This window comes from Heloderma suspectum, chromosome 2 (genome assembly GCF_057233095.1).
Source record: "Heloderma suspectum isolate Gila_16-S chromosome 2, 16-S_ref, whole genome shotgun sequence".
In the NCBI taxonomy this organism is placed as follows: domain Eukaryota; kingdom Metazoa; phylum Chordata; class Lepidosauria; order Squamata; family Helodermatidae; genus Heloderma; species Heloderma suspectum.
Window position 1 is genome coordinate 343,456,144 of NC_139459.1, and position 12,779 is coordinate 343,468,922.

Here is a 12,779-nt window from a genome sequence, read left to right on the forward strand (position 1 = left end):
AAATTTGTTATTAGTATTGTACGGTATTGGAGTGGCTGGGTAGCCGGCCAGATGGGTGGCTAATAAATCAATTACATACATACATGCATACATACATACACCACGCTGGCTCTTGTCATGTCACCTGAACCCAGGCAGCACAGCTTGTTTGAACAGGAAACAATGTTTTAAAACCATTGTCAATCAAGGAGAAGGCAATCAAGGAGAAGACAAGGATGAAACTTTTGAAAAGCAAATAGCCAATGTTTTAAGGAAGCATGATGTAGTAGTAATGGGGGACTTCAATTTCCCCGATATTTGTTGGGAGACAAATTCTGCAAAACATGGCCCCTCCAGGAAATTCCTGACTTGTGTGGTGGATAACTTCCTCCTACAGAAAGTAGAGGAAGGAACTAGAGGATCGGCTATCCTTGACTTGATCCTAACCACCAGAGATGACTTAGTGGATAAAGTAGCAGTTACAGGAACTCTGAGGGAAAGCGACCATGTTGTACTTGAGTTCTTGGTTCTAAGGGAAGCAAAAGCCGAGTGTAGTCAAACGCGTACCCTGGATTTTGGGAAAGCTGATTTTAATAAACTCAGGACAATGATCATTAAGGTCCCATGGCAAGCGACGCTAACGAGAAAAGGAGTCCAAGATGGGTGGGAGCTTTTACAAAAGGAAATTCTCAAGGCACAATCACAAACAATTCCAACAAGAAGAAAAGGTGGAAGACAACAGAAGAAGCCAGTGTGGCTTCACAAAAAGCTTAGGGATGACCTGAAAACAAAAAGGGACACATATAGGAAGTGGAAAGAAGGCCAAGTAACAAAGGAAGAGTACAGGCAGATAGCACAGAATTGCAGGGATGGCGAAAGGAAGGCTAAAGCTGAGAATGAGCTGAGGGTAGCAAGGGATGCTAAAAACAACAAAAAGGCTTTCTTCAGCTATGTGCATAGTAAAAGGCAGAGGAAAGAAATGGTGGTTCAGCTACTAAATAAGGATGGCAAAACGATAAAAGATGACAAAGAAAAGGCAGAGGTGCTCAATTCCTACTTTGGCTCAGTCTTCTCCCAAAAGAGGGTCTATGACCCCCCTGGCAAAGGCGAAGTACAGGCTGAAGGGGCAGGATTGCAGCTTGAGATCGATAGGCATATGGTCAAGGAACACCTCATTACTTTGAATGAGTTCAAATCTCCAGGGCCAGATGAACTGCATCCTAGAGTCATAAAGGAACTGGCAGAATAACTCTCAGAACCGCTGTCTATTCTCTTTGAGAAATCATGGAGGACGGGGGAAGTGCCAGATGACTGGAGGAGGGCTAACATTGTCCCTATCTTCAAAAAGGGTAAAAAGGAGGAACCTGGGAACTACAGACCAGTCAGTCTGACATCAATCCCTGGGAAAATTCTGGAGCAGATGATAAAGCAATCCATCTGGAAGCTCCTTGACAACAATGCCATGATTACTCGAAGCCAACATGGATTTGTCAAAAACGAGTCCTGCCAGACAAATCTGATCTCATTTTTTGATCAAGTCACCTGCCTTGTAGACCGTGGGAATGCTGTAGACATCATATACCTCGACTTCAGCAAAGCTTTCGACAAAGTGCCCCATGATATCCTGATGAGCAAACTAGCTCAAAGTGGGTTAGATGAAACCACGATCTGGTGGATCCACAGTTGGCTACAGAATCGGACTCAAAGAGTGCTTATCAATGGGACCTTCTCAAACTGGGGAGAGGTAACGAGTGGGGTACCGCAGGGCTCAGTCCTGGGCCCAGTGCTCTTCAACATTTTTATTAATGACTTGGAGGAGGAGGTGCAGGGAATGCTAATCAAATTTGCAGATGACACAAAATTGGGCGGGAAGGCAGAAACAAAATTCAAAGTGATCTGGATAGACTGGAGCGCTGGGCAGAAAACAACAGAATGACATTGAATAGGGATAAATGCCAAGTTCTGCACCTAGGAAAAAGAAACCAAATGCACAGTTACAAGATGGGGGATACGTGGCTCAACCACAATACAAGAGAGAAGGATCTTGGAATTGTTGTCTATCACAAGCTGAATATGAGCCAACAATGTGATGTGGCTGCAAAAAAGGCCAAAGCTCTTTTGGGCTGTATTAATAGAAGCATCGCTTCCAAATCCCGGGAAGTACTAGTTCCCCTCTACTCAGCACTGGTTAGGCCTCATCTGGAGTACTGTGTCCAGTTCTGGGCACCACACTTTAAGAAGGATGCAGACAAACTGGAGAGGGTTCAGAAGAAGGCAACAAAGATGATCAGGGGACTGGAAACAAAGCCCTATGAAGAGAGACTGAAAGAACTGGGCATGTTTAGCCTTGAGAAGAGAAGACTGAGGGGAGATATGATAGCACTCTTCAAGTACTTGAAAGGTTGTCCCAGAGAAGAAGGCCAGGATCTCTTCTTGATCACCCCAGAGTGCAGGACACGGAATAATGGGCTCAAGTTACAGGAAGCCAGATGCTGGCTGAACATCAGGAAAAACTTCCTGACTGTAAGAGCAATACGACAATGGAACCAATTACCTGGGGAGGTGGTGGGCTCTCCCACACTGGAGGCCTTCAAGATGAGGCTGGACAGCCATTTGTCAGGGATGCTCTGACTTGGATTCCTGCACTGAGCAGGGGGTTGGACTCGATGGCCTTGTAGGCCCCTTCCAACCCGACTATTCTATGATTCTATGAACCCCCAACAACAGCCCATGGGATATCTGAGGGTTGTTTCCCCCACAAACAAGCCATGCTGCCCAGGGTCAGACAACATGACAAACTGCATTCGGGCGGGTGATGATGCAATCATGTATGGCACGTGCTGCAGCTTAAACAAGCGATTGTGGCTTGTTTAGCCTACAATGATCATCCGAACCAGTTCGATGACTGGGTTCGCATGACATGATGAGCCACCGTGGGTTGTGATCCTTGTTAGTGTCAGTGTGGCTTATCATGATGTCCGAACTCAGTGCAGATGTTTCAACGTGTGTTGTTTTTCACAAACAAGCCACCCTGAGAACCCATGGCTTGTAGTAATGTTGTTGAGGGTGGCTTGTTCTCAGGGAGGCATGTCATGATGTCTGAACCCAGCAGCATGGCTTGTGCTGCTTTTTGCAGTCTTGCCAGTGCCACCTCCAGAGACTGCTCCTCCACCAATACCAAAGTGGCACTTTAGAAAGACTGTAACTAAGTCATCACATTTTTAAAAATTATTTTTTCAGTGCCTTGGACGTGCTCAAATGGGGGCTTTAAAATTATCTCTATTACTATAACTATTATTCCTGGTCTTTTGCAAATGTGCAAAAGCAGAGATATAGCTGTCTCCTATGTATAGTCTCGCCTTTTCAATCGCCTTGTATCTTACAGCTGTCAAAGGAAGTCCCAAAGTGGAGTAGGTAACATACAAAGCAATTGACAAGGCGAGACTGCACATAGGCTAATTTGAGCACATTTACTAAGGACTGGGGGGGGGAGTAATACCAAGAGAAACAGCTGCAACATACAAGGAAATTGACAAGGCAAGACTGGGAAATTGATGATGATGATGATGATGATGATGATGATGATGATATACAACCCTATTTGCTTACTTTCAGGGCACCAATTTTTTTTCAGTGTCGGATGGGATAGTAATCAGGGAGGGGAGAAGGCTGGGAAAATTTCCTGCTGTAGGGACGAGGAGACATGACGTGTCGCCACGCAAAGGACACTGAGAAATATGCAGGGCGCAGGCTAAATAGAGGACTGAGGGGGACTGAGGAGGAAAAAAGCCATGCCAAGCTGCCATGTGCTACTCCCCTTTCTGAACTTCCTGAAGGCTCGGGGAGTGTTGAAAAGAGGGAGAACGCTAACGAGTGTCAGTTCAAGTTTTAATAGTGCGAGGATGACATTACGAAGTGGGAGTTATTATCCCCCCTCCCCTGTCTTTGGTGCTCCTTTTCAGAGCACTTACTTTGTTTGCCTTTTTTTTTTTCTTTTTCCGTGCTTCTGAATTGCACAAATGGGTTCCTGCTTTCTCTTAATATTATTCGCCCCCGGTCCTTCTCAAGTGTGCTCAGATTAGCCAATTAGTCCTGCTGTGTCAATTTCCTTGTATGTTACCTATTTCACTTCAATGCTGCCTTTGACATACAAAGAAATATAACGTACAAGGCGAGACTACACGTATTGAACAGTCAAATCTGCACACTTTCGAAAGACCAGGGGGGAAATAAATACTGTCACAGAGTATGAATGTAATGTGCATTGTTGATAAGAATTCATTGTATTTCAGAGGAGTGCTATTCCTAATTATCTGTGTACGCTAACTGTATGCAATCTGTGACATATGAGATTAGTTCTGCCTGTGTTGTGAGAGAACTGTGAGTAATAGAATGTATTCTTAGAAATAGAAGAAGGTTGACACAAATGGGTCAGTCGAGTACTGGAACCAGAAAGCTGCTGCAGGGTTGCCTTCATCTAAGTTACCGGTGTCAATGGCAAACCTGGCTACATTGGAAAAAAATAGGAATAGTGGTACGACCAGGTACAAAACGTAGGATGAGGTCATCATCAACATAAGGGTTATCAAAGCAAGAGTTTGATCTAATTGCCCAGAGAGATCCTGGAAGAATGAGAAGCCTACCAAACATGATTGCCTAAGCTCTGCAAACCATGCTTTCCAGATAGGTAACTATAAGATCTTAACGATGACTGCTTTGTTGGTTGAGAGGAACAGAACTTTAATTTTACTAAGAAATATAGTAGCCACTATTTCTATTATGCTTCTAATTATCCCAATTGCACAGTATGTAGTAATGTGTTTTGCTTGTTTCATCATTTCAAAGATTTGTTATTCTCTAATTGTGTTTGAGCAATAAATGTATATTTTGTAGTACCACTTTGTGTTATTTGGCTTAAGAGAAGTTTCAGGGACCACAACCCATATCAGTTAATTCTTGATGCCCCAAACAGTCAGCTGGGACTCATAAATCCGCTATATGTGCCAAAAAGCTGCAGTTTTCTCTCTTGGTCAAGTGAGTCACAGACACACTTGTTCAAATTTAAGAAACAAGCTAGAGTCTCTATACCAGCCTAAAATCCCGCATTTAAAACAGAGCTTACTGCTTTTGTTTCAAATGCAGGATCACAACGGACTCCCTTTACATGCGCTTCCTTCCCCCGTTTTCCCCGTCCTTTCCCCCCTTATCTGAGCCTTCTGTATGTTTCATTATACAGCCACTAGATGGTGCTGTGGTCTAGCTCCTCTTATGGCGGCTTTTCCTTTTTCCTGAGGGAATTCAAGTGGAACTCAAAATACTGTAATTTGATAGCTCATTATCTCAAATCTTTTTTTAAAAAAATGGAATACAGGTCATTTAGTGTCACGATGTTATCTAAAGGACCCGCAAACTTCCGTGAGTAACCAGTCTCAATAGCACAATAAAAGCTCCATGTGCAGAAGCCCCTAGTCAAATGGAGCAAGAAGAAGTTACCCATCTCAGTATAATCTCATGTGCATACTCCCGAAGCGTAAAAAAAAGCGGTGAACAAGCGACGGTCCTTCCTAAGTGCCATTTGGGTATTGGTGGAGGGGCAGTCACTGGTGAGGGAGGCTGGAGGCAGCACTGGTGAGATTGTGAATAGCAAAATGAAACAAGGGGAGGGGAACCCTCAACTAAAGTCACCAGCTAGATCAATGAGACCACAAAATGTGTGACATAATCAAATATGATGCTAATAATTATAAGGTTCACAATGTGATTATAATGAATTATAACAAGTGTACATACACATCGCACTGTCCCTGAATGATAATACTTGACAATAACACAGACGGTCATTCATAGTAAATTCAGTAAATATATATCCCCTTTCAACAGGACATAATACTGATGAGCCAACCCAGGTATCTGGGGTGAATGAGTCAACAAGCGTATATATACATTGTACTAGCTCTGAATCGTGGTGATAAACAATGGTAAAAAGGTTCATTCATTATGAATTTAGTAGACAGAAGTCTCTTTATAAGTCTGGATACTGACGAGTCAACCCAGATTCTCTTGGGTGAATAAAACTGAAATAACCCATGGTGGCCGTGGGTTATATGATGATATTCCACAAACACATCGGGGCTTGCATGTTCATAATGGCAGCCGTATGCACCTGGCATGCTCTGTAGCTCACTGTGGATCAAACAACCCACGGTGAGCCTGGCGTGCCATACGAACGAGGTCGTCCTCTAGGATGTCAGTGTTATAATACAAACCCAAAGAGCTTCAACATACATATACAAATAAAACTCCAATGAACTGGAAGTAAACACGAAATCTAAACCACTCACTTTCATGATAGCTATTCTTAGATTGCGTGACCAGTTGGGCACTTCTATCTTGCCCAATGCATGCATAATCTATATGAGCCCATTTCCTAGTAATCTAGCCTGAGTGTGGCAAAACAGACATCCATTGTGTTTTCTCAGCATACCGTCTTGTCTCTTTTTTCCAGGTTGCTAAGGAGTCCTGGGATCTCCTCAAAGAACATCTATTTAGTGGATTGTATATGTTACTTTGCGAAGAGAAAACTCACTGGAAAAGACCCTGATGCTGGGAAAGATTGAAGGCAAAAGGAGAAGGGGACGGCAGAGGAGGAGATGGCTAGATAGCATCAATTAATATGAAGTTGAGCACACTCCGGGAGAGAGCGGAGGACAGGAAGGCCTGGCGTGCTCTGGTCCATGGGGTCACGAAGAGGCAGACACGACTTAACAACTGAACAACAAATATGTTACTTTTCACACATAATTTTATAAAGAACAGAATGGAAGGAGTCCAGTCCAGCTTTCCTAACTGCTCATCTGGGACTCTGAAGACTGGAGATTTCATACCCTGTTCACCTGTGAATCTCAGTGGTCATTGGGAGATGGAACCGGGGTAGAACTCAAGTTGAGGCCTACTGCCTAGGAGGAACCTGGTGGAGGGGTACAAATCAGTTCTTAGTGGCTGCCCGGATTTACGGAGTTATCTTTGCTGGCAGTCTGCAGGATTACATCTTTGAAGACAAAAAATCTTTTTTCTTGGGCTGGCAGGTAGGCATATATAGTTTAGTGTAACATAATTTGCATTTTTAGATATTTTATACTACAGCCTCACCCTGTTCATATTTACTCAAAAGCACTTGGGATGCTTCCAGATGAAGCTTTTATTGCGTCATCACCCTGCCTCATTCACAGAATGTTATGGAGGGTCTAGACAACGTTGTCTTCCATTCGTAACCCTCCCGTATTTTCTCACAGCTTCTTCCATCTTTTCTCTTACCATTGAAAATCCATTAAGGGGGAAAAAGATGGAATAGCTGCACAGTCCCTTTTGATTGATAGCACTAGGACCCCTCCCTCTGGAAGCCCCCTTGGATGGTTTTTGTAATATCTGTATTATTTAGAAAGAGATGAACAGAGCATAGTGGTAGCAACAGCCATTGATCCTATAGCAAATTCTCCAAAGCAAGAGAACGGACTCCTGCGGCCCCCCCTCCCCGCAAGGGATCCACAAATGCTTGCCATGGTCATCATGGCAACTGCCCCTCCCTACTCTAGTGGGGAAGAGTCCGTAATGAAGAGGCTTTAAAAATATGCTTTAAAGTGTACTATTGATTTGATAATATGCACAAATTCTAAAGGCCTGGAGATGCAGGAAGCTGGGAAAGTGACTCTGAAGGAGAAGCAGGGACATCCAATTCTCTTAACTTCGCTGGGTTGGAGCTCCCAGGGATTCCAGACTCATAAGCAGAGGGGATGCCAGGTCGAGCTTATGTTCAGCATGAGCTCTGACTGGAAAACTTGCAGACTAACAACAACAATAAAGAGGGAGGGGAGGGAAATAATCATGCAGTTTAGGGCTGTGTATTTCCCCCATTTCTTTTACTGGGCTCCTAACTCAGATCAGCAGTTTAAAACTTCAGAAGAATCCAGAAAGTATTTTGAAATTTCTTCTCGAACTCGGAGGTGACCGCCTGTCCAATGCAGGGCAGGAGACGCACGGAGGGGATCATCCCCTGCGTGCTTCAGCTGCCTTGCATTTGTGCCTAGATAGATTTCAGCTGTCTAGCTGCAGGAAGGCGGAGCGGGGGAGGCAGCTGCCGGACAACACAGAGGACGTGTCTTACTGGCATTTCTGCCTTCCCTGCCCCGGAAGGCCCCCAGGAATGCTCCGTTTTCACTGCTCCGCATACCTCTTCCGAGCGCGGCACACGGGGCCGTTCTGAGCTGCCTCCGAGGCAGCGCAGGAGGGGGGGAAGGTCGGTTCTCCAGGAATCGACCCCGGAGCGCGGGCTCCGGGGTCCATCCCAGGAACCAACATATCCTATGGCCGTCTAGCCGCTGACTAGCGGCCATAGGATTGCTCCCTAAATTACTAGTAACTTACTAATAAGTTACTCTGGAATAAGTTACTCATAAGTAACTTATAATTACTCTGGAATAAGTTACTCATAAGTTCCAGTTGCTCTGGAATAAGTTGGTATAAGATTGCAGCCTTATACAAGCCTTTTTGAAGCAAATGCTCAGTTGCAGCCTGAGCCTATGCACGCTGACTTGGAAGTGCCACTGAGTTCAATGGCTCTGCCTCCCAGGGCTGGCTCCAGGTTTGAGGAGACCCCTGGGCAATTTCCCAGCACTGGGTCCTCCTTCCTTTCTCTCTCCCCTTCCCATTGCTGGCTGGACTGCGGTAGGTCTACCGGGCAGTCCAGGGCGCAGAAGGAGCAGTGATGCGTTGGGGTGGTGATTAGGGATGTCAGAGAATTTCGCAACGAAAGGAAACGGGATCGAATTACGACAAATCCGTCCTGCGAAATCCTCCTCGGACCGGAGCGGCCCGGTCTACCCTGACCGGAGCTCCCCCAGACCGGATTTTTTTTAAAGTCTCCCGAACGGTGGACTTTATGAAAAAAAAACAGGAAAAGAAATCCAAAGATTCTTATGAAAAATCAAAGATTTTTATGAAAAAAACCAGGAAAAGAAATCCAAAGAAAAGAAAGGCAATTAATATAAATAGTATGTGTTTAGTGCTTTTTCAACACTGCCTTGAAATTTGGACCTGTAGCATTAGTGGAACAACAACCTAGCACACACACACACACATGAACACAGACACATAAGAGCAAAAGAGAAGCAGAACAACCTAAGCAAATAACGGGTTTCTTTAATTTATTGTTTGATATTTCGTGTTCTTTTATGGAAGGCAGGTTAAGTTCAGTGAATACAGGACAACGGCAGGAGGCAATAAGATAAGAGCCAAGAGCAAGCAAACAATATAAATAAAACCCCTTTTTTAATTTCTATTTTGGGAGGATCAACACAGAAAAGAAAGAGATGGTTTACTTCAGAACGGGGTGTGGGAGTGGGGAGCCAAACACCAATGCAGAGGCTGCTATAATGTGCCTTTATTTAAGAATTTTGAAAGAAGGAAAAAATGGAATGGTTGAATATGACTTAAGGGGGGGGGACAAGCCCAGAAGTCAATCTTTGTTTTTAAAAATTGAAATAAGACTGGGTTTTTAAAAATCTAGAAGAGACAGACTTGAAAGACAAAGATGACAAGGAATGGAATGGAGAAAGCAGAAGTGATGGGTGACCATAAAAAAAAAAACACAGCCAGTGAACCTTAAAAAACAAATGCAGCCTTTTCCAGAGTCCACAAGCAACATGAATGGAATGGTTGGGGAGCGGGGGGAGCATAGCAGTAACGAGCAAAGAAAAGCTATGTTTGTTCGAAAGAATATTGAAAAGAGAGATGAATTATAATACACAGAACGAAGGAGTAATGGCGATTGAGAACAAAGAAATAGAAAGAGGAACTGCAAGCAATGCACGTGCACTCACACACACCAGATCATCTAACCATACACCAACCCTCTCCCAAAGACACAGCTAGCGCAATAACGCTGCCTTTCGCCGAAGTATAGACCTCCCTCCTCCACCACTCCCTCTGATTGGAGACTGCTGGCATCGGTTCTGGCTGAGAGTTCCTATTCCCCAAAGCATACTCCTTCCTCCTCCTGTGCTCGCCTCCCCCCTCCCCCTCCTCCTCCTGCCCCTCTGCATGAGCTTTCAGAAGTTGATACATTTTGGAGACAGCCTGTCTGGACCACTCAGGCATTAAGTAAAGCTCTGAATATATGAGGCAGAGGAGGTGCTTCGCCTTGGGCCACCTCGGTTCTGCGCTGCTGTGCTTTGTATCATGAGGAGGATGGTCCGAATCAGCCTGCTTTTCCTCGTTATTCGGGCTTCATAACGAGGCGGTGCACAGCCCTACTTTGAACCTTTGTTGTAGTGCATCTTGGCAGACATGGCCTAATGATACACACACACACACACACACACACACACACACACACATCTTCTTTGAAAACACAGGACATTTTTATTACACACAATAAGAAACATACATCACAATTACTTTAGGGAATTAGCTGGTTGGTAACAGGCATATGAACTCAGAATGGATTCAGTTTCCAAATAAACCAATGCATAGTATGCACACAAGACAGAAGATAACCTGGATACTGCGGCATTCATGCACAGAGTTTGAACTGTGGGGAGAAATTAGCTCAAAGGTCCCTTTGGAGTCCAAGCCAAGGCCTGCTGTACACAGAAGTCTAGGAGATGTGTAATGAGTCTGAGTTGGAATGGGCTTGATTAAGGGGTCTAAGGGAGTTGGGAAAGCTGAGGCGAAGCCATTTGGGACCCTAAGACTACCGGGGCGGGGGGAAGAGAAAGGGACTTGGCCGAGTGAGATTGCAAGGGCTTTGGGATGTAATATTGGAAGTACAAAAAAAGTATTTCTTCAAATACTACATGATTAGTGGGGGTGTTTCCACCAGTGATTTACTCCGAGCCGGCTGCATGTTGAGGTCATTAGGGATACACGATGTCATGGCCATCCACCAGCCACCCCAGAGCTTATCAGGGAAAAACCGGATTTCCTGAGGCTGCTTAAAGTCCGATTCTTTTCCTTAGGTCGGGTTCTCCCTGGTATAGTTACTGTGTGCCCCAACCCCCTCATTTAGCTTGGGTATGCTAGCCCTGCCCAGGGGTGTGCCTTTCACCATGACCCCAGTCAAGGGTTGTGTCCTCCCACTGTGCTGAATGAGGCCTGCGAATGCCCACAGAAATAACAGAGAAGCCCCTCGACTGACATGGCACATTTTGAAGCCCAGTTCCTTATGTGTGATTAAGCACCATCTCGAGGTCCAGTGCATTGCCTTACGGAAGTAACTACGTCACCGCTTCCTTTTAGAGATGCACCATCTCGAGGTCCAGTGCACTGCCTGACAGAAGTAACTACGTCACCGCTTCCTTATAGAGATGCTGTGCATTAAAAAGGGGGCTGGTGTCCTGCTCTTTCCCACAACAAACCCATTAGTGTCTCCTCAGAAGTAACTACCATTGTGCTGAATGGGGCTTGCCTTTGAATTCCCACATCAGAACTGACAGAGATTCCCCCTCAATTGAAATGGCACATTTTAAAGCCGAATTCATTAAGTGCGATCTCAAGGCTCCAGTTCATTGCCTTAGGAAGTATGTACTTCACAGCTTCCTTATAGATATCCTGCAGGTTACAATGGGGGCTGGTTTCTGTCTTTGTTTTCTCCCCCCCCCCCGCCTTTCCCAGCACAAGCATATGTGTGTCTACTCAGAAGTAACTCCCATTGTGCTCAATGAGGCTTGCTCCTGAAATGCAGGTGCATCTGGAGTTTCAGGGGAAAGGAGAAAGTGCGGGGGAGCCTCTGTTATTGGTTGAGCAGCCCCTGCCAGTCAGATGATGTTCACTCCAACCCCACCAGGAAGTATGTTCTGTGAAGTGATTTTTACTGCTTCAGAGAAACTGCTCATGGAACCCTGCTCACAGCAAAGCTGATTCCTTTTTAAAAATCTGGTACTCCTCCATTAGCTTCTCCTTCCATTGTCATGGAAACACAGCCTAGGTTACGGAATTCAGTGCCACAATATGTTGTGATGGCTGCTAACTTTGATTAAAAAAAAAAAATAGATGCATCCTGGTATTTACTACCAGGGGAGCGGGGGCGAGGTACATGTGAAATGTTCTACTTCAGGTGCCAAGAAAGCTTGGCTGGCCTCGGGTTTGTGGTGGAAGGGGGCCATGAACCAGACTGATGCCATCTTGTGTCTTGGCCTCCATTTTGTGAGCCTGTACTCTCTGACCTGTATTCTGGTAAAAGCTGTGCTGAAGAGCCTTGCTTAGAAACTTGCCCATGTTCATAACAGGATGCTTTAGCTTTCACCTCATGTTTGTGGTTAAGCCATATCCTGTGCAACTGGAAAGTACCTTTTGTTGATTCTCCTAGCGTTACATTGCATTGCCTAAAGCTCACAGGAAGATGGGAGGGGGGAGCGATGGAAAGAGCAGCCTGTGATGAATGTCAGGTATAAGAATGCAGAACACCATGTGATGGGGTTCTCTCTCATGTCTGCGTGTATTGAGAGAGATTTGCTGCAGCTAATTCTGTGGAACTCCCTCCCTAGGGAATACCGCCATGCCCCCTCTTTAATGAGCTTCCGCCGTGCATTAAAAACGTGGTTGTTCAGGCAGGCATTTGGGGTGGGTTAGGGTATTTTTAGAAATATGGTGTTTTTATTGTAGAATTTTATTGTTTTAAACTGTTCTGTGATGTATTTTGTACATCGCCCAGAGTGGCTGGGTGACCAGCCAGGTGGGCGATTAATAAATTTAATAAATAATCTGTTTTTCCTGACCGTTCTAAAATAAAGAGGCTTCTGCAAGTG

At 45.0% G+C, this 12,779-nt stretch overlaps 1 long non-coding RNA gene across 2 annotated transcripts in view; it reads left to right on the forward strand.

The window, feature by feature from the left end:
• The window catches only part of LOC146355300 (uncharacterized), a 32,905-nt gene extending 20,858 nt beyond the window's left edge, over positions 1-12,047 (forward strand). For both annotated transcript variants that reach the window (XR_014787142.1, XR_014787143.1), the window contains one exon: positions 6,485-12,047. This is a non-coding gene — a long non-coding RNA (uncharacterized LOC146355300). The remainder of the gene's footprint in view (positions 1-6,484) is intronic.
• The last annotated feature ends 732 nt before the right edge of the window (positions 12,048-12,779 follow it).